Source organism: Coregonus clupeaformis, chromosome 35 (assembly GCF_020615455.1).
Source record: "Coregonus clupeaformis isolate EN_2021a chromosome 35, ASM2061545v1, whole genome shotgun sequence".
NCBI classification, from domain to species: Eukaryota; Metazoa; Chordata; class Actinopteri; order Salmoniformes; family Salmonidae; genus Coregonus; species Coregonus clupeaformis.
The window spans coordinates 38,120,413-38,146,568 of record NC_059226.1 but is presented as its reverse complement, the minus strand read 5'-3'; the positions used below and the strand labels follow the sequence as shown (position 1 = coordinate 38,146,568).

At 50.0% G+C, this 26,156-nt stretch overlaps 1 protein-coding gene across 1 annotated transcript in view; it reads left to right on the top strand.

Annotated features, from left to right (window-relative positions):
- The window catches only part of LOC121551700 (carbohydrate sulfotransferase 12), a 62,204-nt gene continuing 36,048 nt past the window's right edge, over window positions 1–26,156 (top strand). The window contains exon 1 of the mRNA XM_045211074.1: window positions 1–227. The gene's annotated coding sequence lies outside the window, so the exon portion shown is untranslated. The remainder of the gene's footprint in view (window positions 228–26,156) is intronic.

Genomic DNA, 26,156 nt, shown 5'->3' with positions numbered 1-26,156 from the left:
TATGGCGTGACACTGGCCCAATAGTTTTCACTCATCTCGCTCTGCAGAAACGGAGCACGAACTCTCGCGATGTTTCCGTGCTTCGTGAACAGCCTCTCGGTCTGGACACGAACTCTCGCGATGTTTCCGTGCTTCGTGAACAGCCTCTCCGTCTGGACACAAACAAGCTGCTCGCGCATCTCAGCTGACGCGGCGGGAACGGGGGAGAGCTCGAGACCCTGGCGGAGGTGAGTTGTGTCTCCGGTAATAACGACTTTCTAACGTCATGATAGATAGGGTTAGGGTACAGGATACATAGAGATACAGCTCCTTGTCACTGAGAAGCAGAGTGTCTGGCCGGGCTGTGGAAGGAGAAGAGACCGCTGGTCTGCAACTAGTCACGGAGAACTGTCCTTCCTTTCTCCATCCTAGCCCGAATCTCCTTTCCCTAACATGTCTATGCATCTAACCCACCCCTTAGAAGTCTGTTTATTCATCAGTCGATCGGTTTCCAAACCGCTCCTGACGTAAAGCCCGTTCTGTCCGCTCCTCGCCTCGCGCTGTGAAAGGCGACATTGTATCCGCGAGAGCCAACGGGGGCTGCTGCTGCACGTGACTAAACCCCGCCGTAATAACGGTGTATCTGAACCCATACCCTAACCATCACCCATACCCTAACCCTAACCTATACCCTAACCCATACCCTAACCCAACCCTTCTGCTGTTATACCATCATCTAGCTGAAGATGAGACTGTGTGTCCCATGTTTCCTATGTGAGTTGGGTGCAACAGTGAGTAAAGGAATCGGACTAATAGTCTTATTTCATGTTATTATTCTTCCTGGAGCAGACAGACTCATCTCCTCTCTTCTCCCCTCCTCTCCTCTCCTCTCTTCTCCCCTCTCTCCTCTCCTCTCCCCTCCTCTCCTCTCTTCTCCCCTCCTCTCCTCTCCTCTCTTCTCCCCTCTCTCCTCTCTTCTCCCCTCCTCCGCTCTCCTCCCCTCTCCTCCCCTCTCTCCTCCGCTCTCCTCTCCTCTTCTCTCCTCCTCTCTCCTTCCCTCCTCTCTCCTCTCTCCTCCTCTCCTTCTCTCTCCTCTTCTCCTCTATCCTCCCCTCTCTCCTCCTCTCCGCTCTCCCCCTCTGTCCTCCTCTCCGCTCTCCCCCTCTCTCCTCTTCTCCTCTATCCTCTCCTCTCTCCCCTCCCCTCCCCTCCCCTCCTCTCTCCTGTCCTCCTCTCATCCCCTCTCTCCTCCTCTCTGCTCTCCCCCTCTCTCCTCCTCTCCTGTCCTCCTCTCATCCCCTCTCTCCTCCTCTCCGCTCTCCCCCTCTCTCCTCCTCTCCTGTCCTCCCCTCTTTTCCTCTCTCCTCCCCTCCTCTCTCCTGTCCTCCCCTCTTCTCCTCTCCGCTCTCTCCTCCTCTCTCCTCCCCTCTTCTTCTCTCTCCCCTCCCCTCCTCTCTCCTGGCCTCCTCTCATCCCCTCTCTCCTCCTCTCCGCTCTCCCCCTCTCTCCTCTCCTCTCTCCTCCCCTCTTCCCCTCTCTCCTCTCTCCTGTCCTTCTCTCTCCTCTCCTCCTCTCTCCTCCTCTACTTTTTTTAATCTTCCGGACAATTGGCCCCATAGGAGAACCCTTTTTGGTTCCAGGTAGAACCCTTTTTGGTTCCAGGTAGAACCCTTTTTGGTTCCAGGTAAAACCCTTTTTGGTTCCAGGTAGAACCCTTTTGGGTTCCAGGTAGAACCCTTTTTGGTTCCAGGTAGAACCCTTTTTGGTTCCAGGTAGAACCCTTTTTGGTTCCAGGTAGAACCCTTTTTGGTTCCAGGTAGAACCCTTTTGGTTCCAGGTAAAACCCTTTTTGGTTCCAGGTAAAACCCTTTTTGGTTCCATGTAGAATCCTCTCTAGAAAGGGTTCAACATGGAACCCAAAAGGGGTTCAACGTGGAACCCAAAAGGGGTTCTACCTGGAACCAAAAGGGGTTCTACCTGGAACCAAAAGGGGTTCTACCTGGAACCTAAAGGGGTTCTACCTGGAACCAAAAGGGTTCTACCTGGAACCAAAAGGGTTCTACCTGCAACCAAAAAGGGTTCTTCAAAGGGTTCTCCTATGGGGACAGCTTTAGGTTCTAGATAGCACCTTTTTTTCTTAGTGTGTGGAAGGTGGGAATGTACCAGTTGTGAAGTGGTAAATACCAGTTGGATGCATTCATGTGATGTGAACTGGTTGAGAAACTCAGATTGGCTAATGGCCAACAAGCTGTGTCAACCATACATTACAAGTACAGCTATCATACCTGTTAACAAATTAGAGTTTAAAAAAAACACATTCATAGATTGCTTTTTATAAATAATGTTTTGTTGTTGCATTTAACTGCTGAAAATGCTGTTATAGAGGCCATTTCCTTAGTAGGGGAGGTCAGAGGTCACCATGTGGAAGAAGTGGGTGTTCAGGATGATAGTCAGTTTCCCACTAGTAATTACCAGTTGGAGGGCCGTTCAAGCGGATTTTTCCAGTTGTATGTTGTAAATTCCCACTTCCCTTGGTTACGAACGACCCATGACAACGCCTCCTTCAGTGCCAGATGCGTACTTGTGGCTCTCGTGGGCGTGGGCGTGCCCGCAGCGCGGTACCACTCCAGGGTAATGTATGGCTCACATCAACAGCATAATCCCAGAAACCCTAGACCCACTCCAATTTGCATACCGCCCCAACAGATCCACAGATGATGCAATCTCTATCGCACTCCACACTGCCCTTTCCCACCTGGACAAGAGGAACACCTACGTGAGAATGCTATTCATTGACTACAGCTCAGCATTCAACACCATAGTGCCCTCTAAGCTCATCACTAAGCTAAGGATCCTGGGACTAAACACCTCCCTCTGCAACTGGATCCTGGACTTCCTGACGGGCCGCCCCCAGGTGGTAAGGGTAGGTAACAACACATCTGCCACACTGATCCTCAACACGGGGGCCCCTCAGGGGTGCGTGCTCAGTCCCCTCCTGTACTCCCTGTTCACCCATGACTGCATGGCCAGGCACGACTCCAACACCATCATTAAGTTTGCCGACGACACAACAGTGGTAGGCCTGATCACCGACAACGATGAGACAGCCTATAGGGAGGAGGTCAGAGATCTGGCCGTGTGGTGCCAGGACAACAACCTCTCCCTCAACGTGACCAAGACAAAGGAGATGATTGTGGACTACAGGAAAAAAAGAGGACTGAGCACGCCCCCATTCTCATCGACGGGGCTGTAGTGGAACAGGTTGAGAGCTTCAAGTTCCTTGGTGTCCACATCACCAACAAACTATCATGGTCCAAACACACCAAGACAGTCGTGAAGAGGGCACGACAAAGCCTATTCCCCCTCAGGAGACTAAAAAGATTTGGCATGGGTCCTCAGATCCTCAAAAAATTTCTACAGCTGCACCATCGAGAGCATCCTGACTGGTTGCATCACCGCCTGGTATGGCAACTGCTTGGCCTCTGACCGCAAGGCACTACAGAGGGTAGTGCGTACGGCCCAGTACATCACTGGGGCCAAGCTTCCTGCCATCCAGGACCTCTATACCAGGCGGTGTCAGAGGAAGGCCCTCAAAATTGTCAAAGACTCCAGCCACCCTAGTCATAGACTGTTCTCTCTGCTACCGCACGGCAAGCGGTACCGGAGTGCCAAGTCTAGGTCCAAAAGACTTCTCAACAGCTTCTACCCCCAAGCCATAAGACTCCTGAACAGCTAATCATGGCTACCCGGACTATTTGCACTGCCCCCCCACCCCATCCTTTTTACGCTGCTGCTACTCTGTTAAGTATTTATGCATAGTCACTTTAACTCTACCCACATGTACATATTACCTCAACTACCTCAACTAGCCGGTGCCCCCGCACATTGACTATGCAACGGTACCCCCCTGTATATATAGCCTCCCTACTGTCACTTTATTTTACTTCTGCTCTTTTTTTCTCAACACTTTTTTTGTTGTTGTTTTATTTTTTACTTTTTTGTTAAAAATAAATGCACTGTTGGTTAAGGGCTGTAAGTAAGCATTTCACTGCAATGTCTGCACCTGTTGTATTCGGCGCATGTGACCAATAAAATTTGATTTGATTTGATTTGATATTGGCTGTCGCTGATAAGTAAGTGCAGCACAGGGTGCATTGGCCAATTCATTTAAAACTTCAGCTTTGGTTTGCTTATATTTACATTTACGTCATTTAGCAGACGCTCTTATCCAGAGCGACTTACAAATAGGTGCATTCACCTTATAGCCAGTGGGATAACCACTTTACAATGTTTATTTTTTTTATTTTTTGGGGGGGGGGGTTGGAGTAAAGGGGGGGTAGAAGGATTACTTGATCCTATCCCAGGTATTCCTTAAAGAGGTACTACTTTCAGCTGACATGGGTGGGGTTGGAGTAAAGGGGGGGGGGGTAGAAGGATTACTTGATCCTATCCCAGGTATTCCTTAAAGAGGAACTACTTTCAGCTGACATGGGTACAAGAGGGAAGCTGGTAACGTGGCACAAGCGCTTTCACCAGGTGCTGAAACCCCTTTATTCTCAACCACAGAGAACGGGCGCATATCCGCGGCTATAAACCAAAACATTTCAAACATGGAAACACAGCCCACATATCGCTCTTGGAATTTCTTTGGCCTGGTCAGAATCAGCTGTGAAGGGCTGCTTGAATGCAGAGGGGAGATGATGTTGTGGTGTCTCTCTGGCCTGGTCAGAATCAGCTGTGAAGGGCTGCTTGAATGCAGAGGGGAGATGATGTTGTGGTGTCTCTCTGGCCTGGTCAGAATCAGCTGTGAAGGGCTGCTTGAATGCAGAGGGGAGATGATGTTGTGGTGTCTCTTTGGCCTGGTCAGAATCAGCTGTGAAGGGCTGCTTGAATGCAGAGGGGAGATGATGTTGTGGTGTCTCTTTGGCCTGGTCAGAATGAATCAGCTGTGAAGGGCTGCTTGAATGCAGAGGGGAGATGATGTTGTGGTGTCTCTTTGGCCTGGTCAGAATCAGCTGTGAAGGGCTGCTTGAATGCAGAGGGGAGATGATGTTGTGGTGTCTCTTTGGCCTGGTCAGAATCAGCTGTGAAGGGCTGCTTGAATGCAGAGGGGAGATGATGTTGTGGTGTCTCTTTGGCCTGGTCAGAATCAGCTGTGAAGGGCTGCTTGAATGCAGAGGGGAGATGATGTTGTGGTGTCTCTCTGGCCTGGTCAGAATCAGCTGTGAAGGGCTGCTTGAATGCAGAGGGGAGATGATGTTGTGGTGTCTCTTTGGCCTGGTCAGAATCAGCTGTGAAGGGCTGCTTGAATGCAGAGGGGAGATGATGTTGTGGTGTCTCTTTGGCCTGGTCAGAATGAATCAGCTGTGAAGGGCTGCTTGAATGCAGAGGGGAGATGATGTTGTGGTGTCTCTTTGGCCTGGTCAGAATCAGCTGTGAAGGGCTGCTTGAATGCAGAGGGGAGATGATGTTGTGGTGTCTCTTTGGCCTGGTCAGAATCAGCTGTGAAGGGCTGCTTGAATGCAGAGGGGAGATGATGTTGTGGTGTCTCTTTGGCCTGGTCAGAATCAGCTGTGAAGGGCTGCTTGAATGCAGAGGGGAGATGATGTTGTGGTGTCTCTTTGGCCTGGTCAGAATCAGCTGTGAAGGGCTGCTTGAATGCAGAGGGGAGATGATGTTGTGGTGTCTCTTTGGCCTGGTCAGAATCAGCTGTGAAGGGCTGCTTGACTGCAGAGGGGAGATGATGTTGTGGTGTCTCTTTGGCCTGGTCAGAATGAATCAGCTGTGAAGGGCTGCTTGAATGCAGAGGGGAGATGATGTTGTGGTGTCTCTTTGGCCTGGTCAGAATCAGCTGTGAAGGGCTGCTTGAATGCAGAGGGGAGATGATGTTGTGGTGTCTCTCTGGCCTGGTCAGAATCAGCTGTGAAGGGCTGCTTGAATGCAGAGGGGAGATGATGTTGTGGTGTCTCTCTGGCCTGGTCAGAATCAGCTGTGAAGGGCTGCTTGAATGCAGAGGGGAGATGATGTTGTGGTGTCTCTCTGGCCTGGTCAGAATCAGCTGTGAAGGGCTGCTTGAATGCAGAGGGGAGATGATGTTGTGGTGTCTCTTTGGCCTGGTCAGAATCAGCTGTGAAGGGCTGCTTGAATGCAGAGGGGAGATGATGTTGTGGTGTCTCTTTGGCCTGGTCAGAATGAATCAGCTGTGAAGGGCTGCTTGAATGCAGAGGGGAGATGATGTTGTGGTGTCTCTTTGGCCTGGTCAGAATCAGCTGTGAAGGGCTGCTTGAATGCAGAGGGGAGATGATGTTGTGGTGTCTCTTTGGCCTGGTCAGAATCAGCTGTGAAGGGCTGCTTGAATGCAGAGGGGAGATGATGTTGTGGTGTCTCTTTGGCCTGGTCAGAATCAGCTGTGAAGGGCTGCTTGAATGCAGAGGGGAGATGATGTTGTGGTGTCTCTCTGGCCTGGTCAGAATCAGCTGTGAAGGGCTGCTTGAATGCAGAGGGGAGATGATGTTGTGGTGTCTCTTTGGCCTGGTCAGAATCAGCTGTGAAGGGCTGCTTGAATGCAGAGGGGAGATGATGTTGTGGTGTCTCTTTGGCCTGGTCAGAATGAATCAGCTGTGAAGGGCTGCTTGAATGCAGAGGGGAGATGATGTTGTGGTGTCTCTTTGGCCTGGTCAGAATCAGCTGTGAAGGGCTGCTTGAATGCAGAGGGGAGATGATGTTGTGGTGTCTCTTTGGCCTGGTCAGAATCAGCTGTGAAGGGCTGCTTGAATGCAGAGGGGAGATGATGTTGTGGTGTCTCTTTGGCCTGGTCAGAATCAGCTGTGAAGGGCTGCTTGAATGCAGAGGGGAGATGATGTTGTGGTGTCTCTTTGGCCTGGTCAGAATCAGCTGTGAAGGGCTGCTTGAATGCAGAGGGGAGATGATGTTGTGGTGTCTCTTTGGCCTGGTCAGAATGAATCAGCTGTGAAGGGCTGCTTGAATGCAGAGGGGAGATGATGTTGTGTTGTCTCTCTGGCCTGGTCAGAATCAGCTGTGAAGGGCTGCTTGAATGCAGAGGGGAGATGATGTTGTGGTGTCTCTTTGGCCTGGTCAGAATCAGCTGTGAAGGGCTGCTTGAATGCAGAGGGGAGATGATGTTGTGGTGTCTCTTTGGCCTGGTCAGAATCAGCTGTGAAGGGCTGCTTGAATGCAGAGGGGAGATGATGTTGTGGTGTCTCTTTGGCCTGGTCAGAATCAGCTGTGAAGGGCTGCTTGAATGCAGAGGGGAGATGATGTTGTGGTGTCTCTTTGGCCTGGTCAGAATCAGCTGTGAAGGGCTGCTTGAATGCAGAGGGGAGATGATGTTGTGGTGTCTCTTTGGCCTGGTCAGAATCAGCTGTGAAGGGCTGCTTGAATGCAGAGGGGAGATGATGTTGTGGTGTCTCTTTGGCCTGGTCAGAATCAGCTGTGAAGGGCTGCTTGACTGCAGAGGGGAGATGATGTTGTGGTGTCTCTTTGGCCTGGTCAGAATGAATCAGCTGTGAAGGGCTGCTTGAATGCAGAGGGGAGATGATGTTGTGGTGTCTCTTTGGCCTGGTCAGAATGAATCAGCTGTGAAGGGCTGCTTGAATGCAGAGGGGAGATGATGTTGTGGTGTCTCTTTGGCCTGGTCAGAATCAGCTGTGAAGGGCTGCTTGAATGCAGAGGGGAGATGATGTTGTGGTGTCTCTTTGGCCTGGTCAGAATCAGCTGTGAAGGGCTGCTTGAATGCAGAGGGGAGATGATGTTGTGGTGTCTCTTTGGCCTGGTCAGAATCAGCTGTGAAGGGCTGCTTGAATGCAGAGGGGAGATGATGTTGTGGTGTCTCTTTGGCCTGGTCAGAATCAGCTGTGAAGGGCTGCTTGAATGCAGAGGGGAGATGATGTTGTGGTGTCTCTTTGGCCTGGTCAGAATGAATCAGCTGTGAAGGGCTGCTTGAATGCAGAGGGGAGATGATGTTGTGGTGTCTCTCTGGCCTGGTCAGAATCAGCTGTGAAGGGCTGCTTGAATGCAGAGGGGAGATGATGTTGTGGTGTCTCTTTGGCCTGGTCAGAATCAGCTGTGAAGGGCTGCTTGAATGCAGAGGGGAGATGATGTTGTGGTGTCTCTTTGGCCTGGTCAGAATCAGCTGTGAAGGGCTGCTTGAATGCAGAGGGGAGATGATGTTGTGGTGTCTCTTTGGCCTGGTCAGAATGAATCAGCTGTGAAGGGCTGCTTGAATGCAGAGGGGAGATGATGTTGTGTTGTCTCTCTGGCCTGGTCAGAATCAGCTGTGAAGGGCTGCTTGAATGCAGAGGGGAGATGATGTTGTGGTGTCTCTTTGGCCTGGTCAGAATCAGCTGTGAAGGGCTGCTTGAATGCAGAGGGGAGATGATGTTGTGGTGTCTCTTTGGCCTGGTCAGAATCAGCTGTGAAGGGCTGCTTGAATGCAGAGGGGAGATGATGTTGTGGTGTCTCTTTGGCCTGGTCAGAATCAGCTGTGAAGGGCTGCTTGAATGCAGAGGGGAGATGATGTTGTGGTGTCTCTTTGGCCTGGTCAGAATCAGCTGTGAAGGGCTGCTTGAATGCAGAGGGGAGATGATGTTGTGGTGTCTCTTTGGCCTGGTCAGAATCAGCTGTGAAGGGCTGCTTGAATGCAGAGGGGAGATGATGTTGTGGTGTCTCTTTGGCCTGGTCAGAATCAGCTGTGAAGGGCTGCTTGAATGCAGAGGGGAGATGATGTTGTGGTGTCTCTTTGGCCTGGTCAGAATCAGCTGTGAAGGGCTGCTTGAATGCAGAGGGGAGATGATGTTGTGGTGTCTCTTTGGCCTGGTCAGAATCAGCTGTGAAGGGCTGCTTGAATGCAGAGGGGAGATGATGTTGTGGTGTCTCTTTGGCCTGGTCAGAATCAGCTGTGAAGGGCTGCTTGAATGCAGAGGGGAGATGATGTTGTGGTGTCTCTTTGGCCTGGTCAGAATCAGCTGTGAAGGGCTGCTTGAATGCAGAGGGGAGATGATGTTGTGGTGTCTCTTTGGCCTGGTCAGAATCAGCTGTGAAGGGCTGCTTGAATGCAGAGGGGAGATGATGTTGTGGTGTCTCTTTGGCCTGGTCAGAATCAGCTGTGAAGGGCTGCTTGAATGCAGAGGGGAGATGATGTTGTGGTGTCTCTTTGGCCTGGTCAGAATCAGCTGTGAAGGGCTGCTTGAATGCAGAGGGGAGATGATGTTGTGGTGTCTCTTTGGCCTGGTCAGAATCAGCTGTGAAGGGCTGCTTGAATGCAGAGGGGAGATGATGTTGTGGTGTCTCTTTGGCCTGGTCAGAATCAGCTGTGAAGGGCTGCTTGAATGCAGAGGGGAGATGATGTTGTGGTGTCTCTTTGGCCTGGTCAGAATCAGCTGTGAAGGGCTGCTTGAATGCAGAGGGGAGATGATGTTGTGGTGTCTCTTTGGCCTGGTCAGAATCAGCTGTGAAGGGCTGCTTGAATGCAGAGGGGAGATGATGTTGTGGTGTCTCTTTGGCCTGGTCAGAATGAATCAGCTGTGAAGGGCTGCTTGAATGCAGAGGGGAGATGATGTTGTGGTGTCTCTTTGGCCTGGTCAGAATCAGCTGTGAAGGGCTGCTTGAATGCAGAGGGGAGATGATGTTGTGGTGTCTCTTTGGCCTGGTCAGAATCAGCTGTGAAGGGCTGCTTGAATGCAGAGGGGAGATGATGTTGTGGTGTCTCTTTGGCCTGGTCAGAATCAGCTGTGAAGGGCTGCTTGAATGCAGAGGGGAGATGATGTTGTGGTGTCTCTTTGGCCTGGTCAGAATCAGCTGTGAAGGGCTGCTTGAATGCAGAGGGGAGATGATGTTGTGGTGTCTCTTTGGCCTGGTCAGAATCAGCTGTGAAGGGCTGCTTGAATGCAGAGGGGAGATGATGTTGTGGTGTCTCTTTGGCCTGGTCAGAATCAGCTGTGAAGGGCTGCTTGACTGCAGAGGGGAGATGATGTTGTGGTGTCTCTTTGGCCTGGTCAGAATGTCAGCTGTGAAGGGCTGCTTGAATGCAGAGGGGAGATGATGTTGTGGTGTCTCTTTGGCCTGGTCAGAATGTCAGCTGTGAAGGGCTGCTTGAATGCAGAGGGGAGATGATGTTGTGGTGTCTCTTTGGCCTGGTCAGAATCAGCTGTGAAGGGCTGCTTGAATGCAGAGGGGAGATGATGTTGTGGTGTCTCTTTGGCCTGGTCAGAATCAGCTGTGAAGGGCTGCTTGAATGCAGAGGGGAGATGATGTTGTGGTGTCTCTTTGGCCTGGTCAGAATCAGCTGTGAAGGGCTGCTTGAATGCAGAGGGGAGATGATGTTGTGGTGTCTCTTTGGCCTGGTCAGAATGAATCAGCTGTGAAGGGCTGCTTGAATGCAGAGGGGAGATGATGTTGTGGTGTCTCTTTGGCCTGGTCAGAATCAGCTGTGAAGGGCTGCTTGAATGCAGAGGGGAGATGATGTTGTGGTGTCTCTTTGGCCTGGTCAGAATCAGCTGTGAAGGGCTGCTTGAATGCAGAGGGGAGATGATGTTGTGGTGTCTCTTTGGCCTGGTCAGAATGTCAGCTGTGAAGGGCTGCTTGAATGCAGAGGGGAGATGATGTTGTGGTGTCTCTTTGGCCTGGTCAGAATCAGCTGTGAAGGGCTGCTTGAATGCAGAGGGGAGATGATGTTGTGGTGTCTCTTTGGCCTGGTCAGAATCAGCTGTGAAGGGCTGCTTGAATGCAGAGGGGAGATGATGTTGTGGTGTCTCTTTGGCCTGGTCAGAATGTCAGCTGTGAAGGGCTGCTTGAATGCAGAGGGGAGATGATGTTGTGTTGTCTCTCTGGCCTGGTCAGAATCAGCTGTGAAGGGCTGCTTGAATGCAGAGGGGAGATGATGTTGTGGTGTCTCTTTGGCCTGGTCAGAATGAATCAGCTGTGAAGGGCTGCTTGAATGCAGAGGGGAGATGATGTTGTGGTGTCTCTTTGGCCTGGTCAGAATGAATCAGCTGTGAAGGGCTGCTTGAATGCAGAGGGGAGATGATGTTGTGGTGTCTCTTTGGCCTGGTCAGAATCAGCTGTGAAGGGCTGCTTGAATGCAGAGGGGAGATGATGTTGTGGTGTCTCTTTGGCCTGGTCAGAATCAGCTGTGAAGGGCTGCTTGAATGCAGAGGGGAGATGATGTTGTGGTGTCTCTTTGGCCTGGTCAGAATCAGCTGTGAAGGGCTGCTTGAATGCAGAGGGGAGATGATGTTGTGGTGTCTCTTTGGCCTGGTCAGAATCAGCTGTGAAGGGCTGCTTGAATGCAGAGGGGAGATGATGTTGTGGTGTCTCTTTGGCCTGGTCAGAATCAGCTGTGAAGGGCTGCTTGAATGCAGAGGGGAGATGATGTTGTGGTGTCTCTTTGGCCTGGTCAGAATCAGCTGTGAAGGGCTGCTTGAATGCAGAGGGGAGATGATGTTGTGGTGTCTCTTTGGCCTGGTCAGAATCAGCTGTGAAGGGCTGCTTGAATGCAGAGGGGAGATGATGTTGTGGTGTCTCTTTGGCCTGGTCAGAATCAGCTGTGAAGGGCTGCTTGAATGCAGAGGGGAGATGATGTTGTGGTGTCTCTTTGGCCTGGTCAGAATCAGCTGTGAAGGGCTGCTTGAATGCAGAGGGGAGATGATGTTGTGGTGTCTCTTTGGCCTGGTCAGAATCAGCTGTGAAGGGCTGCTTGACTGCAGAGGGGAGATGATGTTGTGGTGTCTCTTTGGCCTGGTCAGAATGAATCAGCTGTGAAGGGCTGCTTGAATGCAGAGGGGAGATGATGTTGTGGTGTCTCTTTGGCCTGGTCAGAATCAGCTGTGAAGGGCTGCTTGAATGCAGAGGGGAGATGATGTTGTGGTGTCTCTTTGGCCTGGTCAGAATCAGCTGTGAAGGGCTGCTTGAATGCAGAGGGGAGATGATGTTGTGGTGTCTCTTTGGCCTGGTCAGAATCAGCTGTGAAGGGCTGCTTGAATGCAGAGGGGAGATGATGTTGTGGTGTCTCTTTGGCCTGGTCAGAATCAGCTGTGAAGGGCTGCTTGACTGCAGAGGGGAGATGATGTTGTGGTGTCTCTTTGGCCTGGTCAGAATGAATCAGCTGTGAAGGGCTGCTTGAATGCAGAGGGGAGATGATGTTGTGGTGTCTCTTTGGCCTGGTCAGAATCAGCTGTGAAGGGCTGCTTGAATGCAGAGGGGAGATGATGTTGTGGTGTCTCTTTGGCCTGGTCAGAATCAGCTGTGAAGGGCTGCTTGAATGCAGAGGGGAGATGATGTTGTGGTGTCTCTTTGGCCTGGTCAGAATGAATCAGCTGTGAAGGGCTGCTTGAATGCAGAGGGGAGATGATGTTGTGGTGTCTCTTTGGCCTGGTCAGAATCAGCTGTGAAGGGCTGCTTGAATGCAGAGGGGAGATGATGTTGTGGTGTCTCTTTGGCCTGGTCAGAATCAGCTGTGAAGGGCTGCTTGAATGCAGAGGGGAGATGATGTTGTGGTGTCTCTTTGGCCTGGTCAGAATGAATCAGCTGTGAAGGGCTGCTTGAATGCAGAGGGGAGATGATGTTGTGTTGTCTCTCTGGCCTGGTCAGAATCAGCTGTGAATGGCTGCTTGAATGCAGAGGGGAGATGATGTTGTGGTGTCTCTTTGGCCTGGTCAGAATGAATCAGCTGTGAAGGGCTGCTTGAATGCAGAGGGGAGATGATGTTGTGGTGTCTCTTTGGCCTGGTCAGAATGAATCAGCTGTGAAGGGCTGCTTGAATGCAGAGGGGAGATGATGTTGTGGTGTCTCTTTGGCCTGGTCAGAATCAGCTGTGAAGGGCTGCTTGAATGCAGAGGGGAGATGATGTTGTGGTGTCTCTTTGGCCTGGTCAGAATGAATCAGCTGTGAAGGGCTGCTTGAATGCAGAGGGGAGATGATGTTGTGGTGTCTCTTTGGCCTGGTCAGAATCAGCTGTGAAGGGCTGCTTGAATGCAGAGGGGAGATGATGTTGTGGTGTCTCTTTGGCCTGGTCAGAATGAATCAGCTGTGAAGGGCTGCTTGAATGCAGAGGGGAGATGATGTTGTGGTGTCTCTTTGGCCGGGTCAGAATCAGCTGTGAAGGGCTGCTTGAATGCAGAGGGGAGATGATGTTGTCGTGTCTCTTTGGCCTGGTCAGAATCAGCTGTGAAGGGCTGCTTGAATGCAGAGGGGAGATGATGTTGTGGTGTCTCTTTGGCCTGGTCAGAATCAGCTGTGAAGGGCTGCTTGAATGCAGAGGGGAGATGATGTTGTGGTGTCTCTTTGGCCTGGTCAGAATGAATCAGCTGTGAAGGGCTGCTTGAATGCAGAGGGGAGATGGTGTTGTGGTGTCTCTTTGGCCTGGTCAGAATGAATCAGCTGTGAAGGGCTGCTTGAATGCAGAGGGGAGATGATGTTGTGGTGTCTCTTTGGCCTGGTCAGAATCAGCTGTGAAGGGCTGCTTGAATGCAGAGGGGAGATGATGTTGTGGTGTCTCTTTGGCCTGGTCAGAATCAGCTGTGAAGGGCTGCTTGAATGCAGAGGGGAGATGATGTTGTGGTGTCTCTTTGGCCTGGTCAGAATGAATCAGCTGTGAAGGGCTGCTTGAATGCAGAGGGGAGATGATGTTGTGGTGTCTCTTTGGCCTGGTCAGAATCAGCTGTGAAGGGCTGCTTGAATGCAGAGGGGAGATGATGTTGTGGTGTCTCTTTGGCCTGGTCAGAATCAGCTGTGAAGGGCTGCTTGAATGCAGAGGGGAGATGATGTTGTGGTGTCTCTTTGGCCTGGTCAGAATCAGCTGTGAAGGGCTGCTTGAATGCAGAGGGGAGATGATGTTGTGGTGTCTCTTTGGCCTGGTCAGAATCAGCTGTGAAGGGCTGCTTGAATGCAGAGGGGAGATGATGTTGTGGTGTCTCTTTGGCCTGGTCAGAATCAGCTGTGAAGGGCTGCTTGAATGCAGAGGGGAGATGATGTTGTGGTGTCTCTTTGGCCTGGTCAGAATCAGCTGTGAAGGGCTGCTTGAATGCAGAGGGGAGATGATGTTGTGGTGTCTCTTTGGCCTGGTCAGAATCAGCTGTGAAGGGCTGCTTGAATGCAGAGGGGAGATGATGTTGTGGTGTCTCTTTGGCCTGGTCAGAATGTCAGCTGTGAAGGGCTGCTTGAATGCAGAGGGGAGATGATGTTGTGGTGTCTCTTTGGCCTGGTCAGAATCAGCTGTGAAGGGCTGCTTGAATGCAGAGGGGAGATGATGTTGTGGTGTCTCTTTGGCCTGGTCAGAATAATCAGCTGTGAAGGGCTGCTTGAATGCAGAGGGGAGATGATGTTGTGGTGTCTCTTTGGCCTGGTCAGAATGAATCAGCTGTGAAGGGCTGCTTGAATGCAGAGGGGAGATGATGTTGTGGTGTCTCTTTGGCCTGGTCAGAATCAGCTGTGAAGGGCTGCTTGAATGCAGAGGGGAGATGATGTTGTCGTGTCTCTTTGGCCTGGTCAGAATCAGCTGTGAAGGGCTGCTTGAATGCAGAGGGGAGATGATGTTGTGGTGTCTCTTTGGCCTGGTCAGAATGCAGCTGTGAAGGGCTGCTTGAATGCAGAGGGGAGATGATGTTGTGGTGTCTCTTTGGCCTGGTCAGAATCAGCTGTGAAGGGCTGCTTGAATGCAGAGGGGAGATGATGTTGTGGTGTCTCTTTGGCCTGGTCAGAATCAGCTGTGAAGGGCTGCTTGAATGCAGAGGGGAGATGATGTTGTGGTGTCTCTTTGGCCTGGTCAGAATCAGCTGTGAAGGGCTGCTTGAATGCAGAGGGGAGATGATGTTGTGGTGTCTCTTTGGCCTGGTCAGAATGAATCAGCTGTGAAGGGCTGCTTGAATGCAGAGGGGAGATGATGTTGTGGTGTCTCTTTGGCCTGGTCAGAATCAGCTGTGAAGGGCTGCTTGAATGCAGAGGGGAGATGATGTTGTGGTGTCTCTTTGGCCTGGTCAGAATCAGCTGTGAAGGGCTGCTTGAATGCAGAGGGGAGATGATGTTGTGGTGTCTCTCTGTGTTTCCATCTTGCCCCAGTATACTGGGGTGATGTCAGTGTAAATGTGTCAGCGTATTTGAGGTGTTGGCGGGGGCCTATTCTCGTTGAGCGCGGCGACAAACTGTTCATGTTTTACCCACTACTCTCTGTCCATCGCCATTGTAATCTATTGGGAAGCCAAAATGTTCCCAACTGGAGATTTAAACGATGATGGGGGATCCTCCTGGTTTATCGACCCCACCACTCGCCATGGTACAGAACTAGTTATAGAGAATCCTCCTGGTTTATCGACCCCACCACTCACCATGGTACAGAACTAGTTATAGAGAATCCTCCTGGTTTATCGACCCCACCCACCACTCACCATGGTACAGAACTAGTTATAGAGAATCCTCCTGGTTTATCGACCCCACCACTCACCATGGTACAGAACTAGTTCCCGGCTGCATTTCACAAAAGGACAGTTTGACATTTACATTTTAGCAGACGCTCTTATCCAGAGCGACTTACAGGAGCAATTAGGGTTGAGTGCCTTGCTCAAGGGCACATCGACAGATTTTTCACCTAGTCGGCTCGGGGATTAGAACCAGCGACCTTTCGGTTACTGGCACAACGCTCTTAACCACTAAGCTACCTGCCGCCCCTGAAATGTTTGAAATGTGCCAATTAAGATTTCCATTTTTATTACAACGTGCCCAGAGGCTGTAGTCCAGCCTTTGTCCAACTGTTTTTGTTCCAGGAACCAGCGAGGCACGGACTTCTTCCTCTGGGACCACTTTTGGTCAAAAATCATTGACAACAGCTTTTTCTTTATAAAAAACACACATTTTATTTCATTTATTTTTTACTTTACACTAAATTAATGAATTATGTATTTACTAGGCTGCCATCGTGGTTTATCTGTCTGTTGTAATCATGGGCAGTGTAACCCTAACCCTAACCCTAACCAGTCTGTCTGTCTGTCTCTGTCTGTCTGTCTCTGTCTGTCTGTTGTAATCATGGGCAGTGTAACCCTAACCCTAACCCCTAACCCTAACCCCTAACCCTAACCCCTAACCCTAACCCTAACCCCTAACCCTAACCCTAACCCTAACCCCTAACCCTAACCCTAACCCGTCTGTCTGTCTGTCTCTGTCTGTCTGTTGTAATCATGGGCAGTGTAACCCTAACCCTAACCCCTAACCCGTCTGTCTGTCTGTCTGTCTGTCTGTCTCTGTCTGTCTGTCTGTCTGTCTCTGTCTGTCTGTTGTAATCATGGGCAGTGTCTCTGTGATTTCTTCATGGGCCGTTATTACACAATCACATTAACTGTGCTGTCAATAAAAACAATGTAACAACAACTGAATCATTATAAACGAAGAGCAATCTTTCATTCTTTCCATATATACTGTACATTGTTTAATAAATAGAACAGTAGAAGATGTTTGACTCCCAGACGGCTGTGCCCGTCTCTTGGACACTGACAGGTCAAACCTCAGAGGGAAGGAGGAGAGGGACTCTCAAGATGTTTTCAACAGCCAGTCTGCTGCAACAATTAGATTTAGTTGCAGCAAGAGAGGAGCAGCTGGTGTCACATAAGAAGGTAGAATGAAAGGGGATTCCAGTCTCCACTGCCATCTCGCTGAGTTGGGGGGATTCCAGTCTCCACTGCCATCTCGCTGAGTTGGGGGGATTCCAGTCTCCACTGCCATCTCGCTGAGTTGGGGGGATTCCAGTCTCCACTGCCATCTCGCTGAGTTGGGGGGATTCCAGTCTCCACTGCCATCTCGCTGAGTTGGGGGGATTCCAGTCTCCACTGCCATCTCGCTGAGTTGGGGGATTCCAGTCTCCACTGCCATCTCGCTGAGTTGGGGGGATTCCAGTCTCCACTGCCATCTCGCTGAGTTGGGGGATTCCAGTCTTCACTGCCATCTCGCTGAGTTGGGGGGATTCCAGTCTCCACTGCCATCTCGCTGAGTTGGGGGGATTCCAGTCTCCACTGCCATCTCGCTGAGTTGGGGGGATTCCAGTCTTCACTGCCATCTCGCTAAGTTGGGGGGATTCCAGTCTTCACTGCCATCTCGCTGAGTTGGGGGGATTCCAGTCTCCACTGCCATCTCGCTGAGTTGGGGGGATTCCAGTCTCCACTGCCATCTCGCTGAGTTGGGGGGATTCCAGTCTCCACTGCCATCTCGCTGAGTTGGGGGGATTCCAGTCTTCACTGCCATCTCGCTGAGTTGGGGGGATTCCAGTCTTCACTGCCATCTCGCTGAGTTGGGGGGATTCCAGTCTTCACTGCCATCTCGCTGAGTTGGGGGGATTCCAGTCTCCACTGCCATCTCGCTGAGTTGGGGGGATTCTCCGCTGCTGAACAGACAGAATGTGGACAGGCTTTGGTCACAGGACAGCAGGCCTTGGTCCCAGGACAGCAGGCCTTGGTCCCAGGACAGCAGGCCTTGGTCCCAGGACAGCAGGTCACAGGACAGCAGGTCACAGGACAGCAGGCCTTGGTCACAGGACAGCAGGCCTTGGTCCCAGGACAGCAGGCCTTGGTCCCAGGACAGCAGGCCTTGGTCCCAGGACAGCAGGTCACAGGACAGCAGGTCACAGGACAGCAGGCCTTGGTCACAGGACAGCAGGCCTTGGTCCCAGGACAGCAGGCCTTGGTCACAGGACAGCAGGTCACAGGACAGCAGGCCTTGGTCCCAGGACAGCAGGCCTTGGTCCCAGGACAGCAGGCCTTGGTCCCAGGACAGCAGGTCTTGGTCCCAGGACAGCAGGCCTTGGTCCCAGGACAGCAGGTCCCAGGACAGCAGGCCTTGGTCCCAGGACAGCAGGCCTTGGTCCCAGGACAGCAGGCCTTGGTCCCAGGACAGCAGGCATTGGTCCCAGGACAGCAGGCCTTGGTCCCAGGACAGCAGGTCTTGGTCCCAGGACAGCAGGCCTTGGTCCCAGGACAGCAGGTCACAGGACAGCAGGTCACAGGACAGCAGGCCTTGGTCAGGTCACAGGACAGCTCCAATGTAAAATGTTATCCTCAAGAACCGGTGACAAGCTGTGTGAGTCTTCAGTGCTGGTGAATGGATAACCCATCCACTGCCATCCCAGGTGTGGATCAGATTGTGAGGGGAAGCAGAGTTTGGCTCAGATGTGACCCAATCAATTTACGCATGTGATCCATGTCTACATCACCCTCGTGATCCATGACTACATCACCCTCATGTGATCCATGACCACATCACCCTCATGTGATCCATGACCACATCACCCTCATGTGATCCATGTCTACATCACCCTCATGTGATCCATGACCACATCACCCTCATGTGATCCATGACTACATCACCCTCGTGTGATCCATGACTACATCACCCTCATGTGATCCATGACCACATCACCCTCATGTGATCATGACTACTTCACCCTCGTGATCCATGACCATCATCACCCTCGTGATCCATGTCTACATCACCCTCATGTGATCCATGACTACATCACCCTCATGTGATCCATGACCTCATGTGATCCATGACCACATCACCCTCATGTGATCCATGACCACATCACCCTCATGTGATCCATGACCACATCACCCTCATGTGATCCATGACCTCATGTGATCCATGACCACATCACCCTCATGTGATCATGACTACTTCACCCTCGTGATCCATGACCATCATCACCCTCGTGATCCATGTCTACATCACCCTCATGTGATCCATGACTACATCACCCTCATGTGATCCATGACCTCATGTGATCCATGACCACATCACCCTCATGTGATCCATGACCACATCACCCTCATGTGATCCATGTCTACATCACCCTCATGTGATCCATGACCTCATGTGATCCATGACCACATCACCCTCATGTGATCCATGACCTCATGTGATCCATGACCACATCACCCTCATGTGATCCATGACCACATCACCCTCATGTGATCCATGTCTACATCACCCTCATGTGATCCATGACCTCATGTGATCCATGACCACATCACCCTCATGTGATCCATGACCACATCACCCTCATGTGATCCATGTCTACATCACCCTCATGTGATCCATGTCTACATCACCCTCATGTGATCCATGTATATACAACCCTCATGTGATCCATGACTACTCCCCCTCATGTGATCCATGTCTACATCACCCTCATGTGATCCATGTCTACATCACCCTCATGTGATCCATGTATATATAACCCTCATGTGATCCATGACTACTCCCCCTCATGTGATCCATGTATATATAACCCTCATGTGATCCATGACTACTCCCCCTCATGTGATCCATGTATATATAACCCTCATGTGATCCATGACCACATCACCCTCGTGATCCATGACCACATCACCCACTCAGCCAGAGTTGATAATAGGGAGAACATAGAAAAGGTCTCTAACCACTCGTTCTCCAGACGCCAAGCTTTTTCTTGAAAGTGGCAATTTTATAGTTTGCTTGGAAAGTGTAACATGCGCGTGCGTCCCTGTACAGGTCCCGATACAACGGTCCCGTCGTCATCCATGTCCCGTTTTGTACTCGTTCAGAACACAGAATATTTCACCTGCAGATGTATTCTGAGGCAACTTGATGCAACAAATACATTCTTCTTATACAGTGGGGAGAACAAGTATTTGATACACTGCCAATTTTGCAGGTTTTCCTACTTACAAAGCATGTAGAGGTCTGTAATTTTTATCATAGGTACACTTCAACTGTGAGAGACAGAATCTAAAACAAAAATCCAGAAAATCACATTGTATGATTTTTAAGTAATTAATTTGCATTTTATTGCATGACATAAGTATTTGATACATCAGAAAAGCAGAACTTAATATTTGGTACAGAAACCGTTGTTTGCAATTACAGAGATCATACGTTTCCTGTAGGTCTTGACCAGGTTTGCACACACTGCAGCAGGAATTTTGGCCCACTCCTCCATACAGACCTTCTCCAGATCCTTCAGGTTTCGGGGCTGTCGCTGGGCAATACGGACTTTCAGCTCCCTCCAAATATTTTCTATTGGGTTCAGGTCTGGAGACTGGCTAGGCCACTCCAGGACCTTGAGATGCTTCTTACGGAGCCACTCCTTAGTTGCCCTGGCTGTGTGTTTCGGGTCGTTGTCATGCTGGAAGATCCAGCCACGACCCATCTTCAATGCTCTTACTGAGGGAAGGAGGTTGTTGGCCAAGATCTCGCGATACATGGCCCCATCCATCCTCCCCTCAATACGGTGCAGTGGTCCTGTCCCCTTTGCAGAAAAGCATCCCCAAAGAATGATGTTTCCACCTCCATGCTTCACGGTTGGGATGGTGTTCTTGGGGTTGTACTCATCCTTCTTCTTCCTCCAAACACGGCGAGTGGAGTTTAGACCAAAAAGCTATATTTTTGTCTCATCAGACCACATGACCTTCTCCCATTCCTCCTCTGGATCATCCAGATGGTCATTGGCAAACTTCAGACGGGCCTGGACATGCGCTGGCTTGAGCAGGGGGACCTTGCGTGCGCTGCAGGATTTTAATCCATGACGGCGTAGTGTGTTACTAATGGTTTTCTTTGAGACTGTGGTCCCAGCTCTCTTCAGGTCATTGACCAGGTCCTGCCGTGTAGTTCTGGGCTGATCCCTCACCTTCCTCATGATCATTGATGCCCCACGAGGTGAGATCTTGCATGGAGCCCCAGACCGAGGGTGATTGACCGTCATCTTGAACTTCTTCTATTTTCTAATAATTGCGCCAACAGTTGTTGCCTTCTCACCAAGCTGCTTACCTATTGTCCTGTAGCCCATCCCAGCCTTATGCAGGTCTACAACTTTATCCCTGATGTCCTTACACAGCTCTCTGGTCTTGGCCATTGTGGAGAGGTTGGAGTCTGTTTGATGTTGTGTGTGGACAGGTGTCTTTTATACAGGTAACGAGTTCAAACAGGTGCAGTTAATACAGGTAATGAGTGGAGAACAGGAGGGCTTCTTAAAGAAAAACTAACAGGTCTGTGAGAGCCGGAATCATACAATGTGATTTTCTGGATTTTTGTTTTAGATTCCGTCTCTCACAGTTGAAGTGTACCTATGATAAAAATTACAGACCTCTACATGCTTTGTAAGTAGGAAAACCTGCAAAATCGGCAGTGTATCAAATACTTGTTCTCCCCACTGTATGTAGCGAATATATAAAAGAAGCAGGGCATTTGAAATGTCAATCATCTCATTTAATTGGATTGCAAATCAATTTGATGCGCCGGCTCTGTCTAAAACCAGTGATTCAATATCATCTGCCATATCCTGTATTCTATGCGTGACGGTGTCATTGGAAAGTGGGATTTCACTGATCTTTGTAGCAGCAATTCTCGGCAACCATCCACGACTGAGGGAATAACCAGTTTTTCCAACTATAGTGAAAGGAGCTTGACACTTGTAAATGTTATGAGAGAGTAAGTATGAAGCCTTCTGTAAACTCTCGTTGTCTGGGTAACTATTGTGCAGCATTTTGGTTTGGGTGGTCAACTCATCTCTTTTTGAAAAGAAAATGGTCTGGTTTATCCTGGAGCTGTGGACGCTTTGTTTCTAAATGTCTGCACATTTTATATGGCTTCATAGCGTTGTTGCTGAGGCAAGTCTGACATATCACACAGACCGGTTTTGGTGGGCAGCTGTCATTTGAATCAAATCCAGGGGGAGAGAGAGGCTGTGTCTGCCTGACACTTACATGTGACTTCTGCTATCAGAATACAAAGATCGCATTGAAAAGAAAAGTCTAGGCACTTTGTGGTCTGATTGTGTTCAGATCTGGGTGACCACTTCTGGAGGTGGTCAGGGATGCATCATGTGCGGATTCTCCTCAGTCTGGACACAATAAGGGACCGAAAGCGCATGCAGTGGGTGACGTCATCAGCACTTCGCCCACAAGTCTCCAGAAAACGCGTGTTTTGGGAGGGAGATGTACCTTTTTACATTAAACGTTGCAGGAAATACATTCCTAGCATGTGAGGAACGTGTTTGCAGTCACTTTAGCTTTGCTAGCTAGCTTGCTGGCTAGCTGGCTGCCTAGCTACAGAAGTTAGCTGGCTGCCTAGCTACAGTAGTTAGCTGGCTAGTTAGTTACAGTAGTTAGCTGGCTAGTTAGCTACAGTAGTTAGCTGGCTAGTTAGCTACAGAAGTTAGCTGGCTAGTTAGCTACAGTAGTTGGCTGGCTAGTTAGCTACAGTAGTTGGCTGGCTAGTTAGCTACAGTAGTTGGCTGGCTAGTTAGCTACAGTAGTTGGCTGGCTAGTTAGCTACAGAAGTTGGCTGGCTAGTTAGCTACAGTAGTTAGTTGGCTAGTTAGCTACAGAAGTTAGTTGGCTAGTTAGCTACAGAAGTTAGTTGGCTAGTTAGCTACAGAAGTTAGTTGGCTAGTTAGCTACAGTAGTTGGCTGGCTAGTTAGCTACAGAAGTTGGCTGGCTAGTTAGCTACAGAAGTTAGTTGGCTAGTTAGCTACAGAAGTTAGTTGGCTAGTTAGCTACAGAAGTTAGTTGGCTAGTTAGCTACAGTAGTTGGCTGGCTAGTTAGCTACAGTAGTTGGCTGGCTAGTTAGCTACAGAAGTTAGCTGGCTAGTTAGCTACAGAAGTTAGCTGGCTAGTTAGCTACAGAAGTTAGTTGGCTAGTTAGCTACAGTAGTTGGCTGGCTAGTTAGCTACAGTAGTTGGCTGGCTAGTTAGCTACAGAAGTTAGCTGGCTAGTTAGCTACAGAAGTTAGCTGGCTAGTTAACTACAGAAGTTAGTTGGCTAGTTAGCTACAGTAGTTAGCTGGCTAGTTAGCTACAGAAGTTAGCTGGCTAGTTAGCTACAGTAGTTAGCTGGCTAGTTAGCTACAGTAGTTAGCTGGCTAGTTAGCTACAGTAGTTAGCTGGCTAGTTAGCTACAGTAGTTAGCTGGCTAGTTAGCTACAGTAGTTAGCTGGCTAGTTAGCTACAGTAGTTGGCTGGCTAGTTAGCTACAGTAGTTGGCTGGCTAGTTAGCTACAGTAGTTGGCTGGCTAGTTAGCTACAGAAGTTGGCTGGCTAGTTAGCTACAGAAGTTAGTTGGCTAGTTAGCTACAGAAGTTAGCTGGCTAGTTAGCTACAGAAGTTAGTTGGCTAGTTAGCTACAGAAGTTAGTTGGCTAGTTAGCTACAGTAGTTGGCTGGCTAGTTAGCTACAGTAGTTGGCTGGCTAGTTAGCTACAGAAGTTAGCTGGCTAGTTAGCTACAGAAGTTAGTTGGCTAGTTAGCTACAGTAGTTGGCTGGCTAGTTAGCGACAGTAGTTGGCTGGCTAGTTAGCTACAGAAGTTAGCTGGCTAGTTAGCTACAGAAGTTAGCTGGCTAGTTAGCTACAGAAGTTAGTTGGCTAGTTAGCTACAGTAGTTAGCTGGCTAGTTAGCTACATAAGTTAGCTGGCTAGTTAGCTACAGTAGTTAGCTGGCTAGTTAGCTACAGTAGTTAGCTGGCTACTTAGCTACAGTAGTTAGCTGGCTAGTTAGCTACAGTAGTTAGCTGGCTAGTTAGCTACAGTAGTTAGCTGGCTAGTTAGCTACAGTAGTTAGCTGGCTAGTTAGCTACAGTAGTTGGCTACTGCCATCAAGTTGTTGTTGTGTTATTATCAAATCAAATCAAATGTTATTTGCCACGTGTGCCGAGTACAACAGGTGTAGACCTTACAGTGAAATGCTTACTGACAGCCCTTAACCAACAGGTGTAGACCTTACAGTGAAATGCTTACTGACAGCCCTTAACCAACAGGTGTAGACCTTACAGTGAAATGCTTACTGACAGCCCTTAACCAACAGGTGTAGACCTTACAGTGAAATGCTTACTGACAGCCCTTAACCAACAGGTGTAGACCTTACAGTGAAATGCTTACTGACAGCCTTTAACCAACAGGTGTAGACCTTACAGTGAAATGCTTACTGACAGCCTTTAACCAACAGGTGTAGACCTTACAGTGAAATGCTTACTGACAAGCCCTTAACCAACAATGCAGTTTTAAGAAAAAAAGTGAGAAGTATATATATTTTTTTACAAATAATTAAAGAGCAGCAGTAAAATAAAATAACAGTAGGGAGGCTATATATACAGGGGGGTACCGGTACAGAGTCAATGTATGGGGGCACCGGTTAGTCAAGGTAATTGAGGTAATATGTACATGTGGGTAGAGTTAAAGTGACTATGCATAGATAATAAATAGAGTAGCGGGGGGGTACGACAATGTAAATAGTCCGGGTAGCCATGATTAGCTGTTCAGGAGTCTTATGGCTCGGGGGTAGAAGCTGTTGAGAAGCCTTTTGGACCTAGACTTGGCGCTCCGGTACCGCTTGCCGTGCAGTAGCAGAGAGAACAGTCTATGACTAGGGTGGCTGGAGTCTGACAATTTTGAGGGCCTTCCTCTGACACCGCCTGGTATAGAGGTCCTGGATGGCGGGAAGCTTGGCCCCAGTGATGTACTGTGCCGTACGCACTACCCTCTGTAGTGCCTTGTGGTCGGAGGCCGAGCAGTTGCCATACCAGGCGGTGATGCAACCAGTCAGGATGCTCTCGATGGTCAATCAATCAATTTTATTTTATATAGCCCTTCTTACATCAGCTAATATCTCGAAGTGCTGTACAGAAACCCAGCCTAAAACCCCAAACAGCTAGTAATGCAGGTGTAGAAGCACGGTGGCTAGGAAAAACTCCCTAGAAAGGCGAAAGCCTAGGGAAGAAACCTAGAGAGGAACCAGGCTATGAGGGGTGGCCAGTCCTCTTCTGGCTGTGCCGGGTGGAGATTATAACAGAACCATGCCAAGATGTTCAAAAATGTTCATAAGTGACAAGCATGGTCAAATAATAATCAGGAATAAATCTCAGTTGGCTTTTCATAGCCGATCATTAAGAGTTGAAAACAGCAGGTCTGGGACAGGTAGGGGTTCCATAACCGCAGGCAGAACAGTTGAAACTGGAATAGCAGCAAGGCCAGGCGGACTGGGGACAGCAAGGAGTCACCACGGCCGGTAGTCCCGACGTATGGTCCTAGGGCTCAGGTCTCTCAGTTGGCTTTTCATAGCCGATCATTAAAGAGTTGAAAACAGCAGGTCTGGGACAGGTAGGGGTTTCGTAGCCGCAGGCAGAACAGTTGAAACTGGAATAGCAGCAAGGCCAGGCGGACTGGGGACAGCAAGGTGTCATCATGCCCGGTAGTCCTGACGTATGGTCCTAGGGCTCAGGTTCTCAGAGAGAAAGAGAGAACGAGAGAATTAGAGAGAGCATACTTAAATTCACACAGGACACTGGATAAGACAGGAGAAGTACTCCAGGTATAACCAACTAACCCCCAGCCCCCGACACATAAACTACTGCAGCATAAATACTGGAGGCTGAGACAGGAGCGGTCCGAGACACTGTGGCCCCATCCGAAGAAACCCCGGACAGGGCCAAACAGGAAGGATATAACCCCACCCACTCCGCCAAAGCACAGCCCCCGCACCACTAGAGGGATATCCCCAACCACCAACTTACAATCCTGAGACAAGGCCGAGTATAGCCCACAGAGGTCTCCACCACAGCACAAACCAAGGGGGCGCCAACCCAGACAGGAAGATCACGTCAGTAACTCAACCCACTCAAGTGACGCACCCCTCCCAGGGACGGCATGAAAGAGCACCAGCAAGCCAGTGACTCAGCCCCTGCAACAGGGTTAGAGGCAGAGAACCCCAGTGGAGAGGGGAACCGGCCCGGCAGAGACAGCAAGGGCTGTTCGCTGCTCCAGCCTTCCGTTCACCTTCACACTCCTGGGCCAGACTACACTCAATCATATGACCTACTGAAGAGATAAGTCTTCAGTAAAGACTTAAAGGTTGAGACCGAGTCTGCGTCTCTCACATGGGTAGGCAGACTGTTCCATAAAAATGGAGATCTATAGGAGAAAGCCCTGCCTCCCGCTGTTTGCTTAGAAATTCTAGGGACAATTAGGAGGCCTGCGTCTTGTGACCGTAGCGTACGTATTGGTATGTACGGCAGGACCAACTCGAAAGATAGGTAGGAGCAAGCCCATGTAATGCTTTATAGGTTAACAGTAAAACCTTGAAATCAGCCCTTGCCTTAACAGGAAGCCAGTGTAGGGAAGCTAGCACTGGAGTAATATGATCAAATTTCTTGG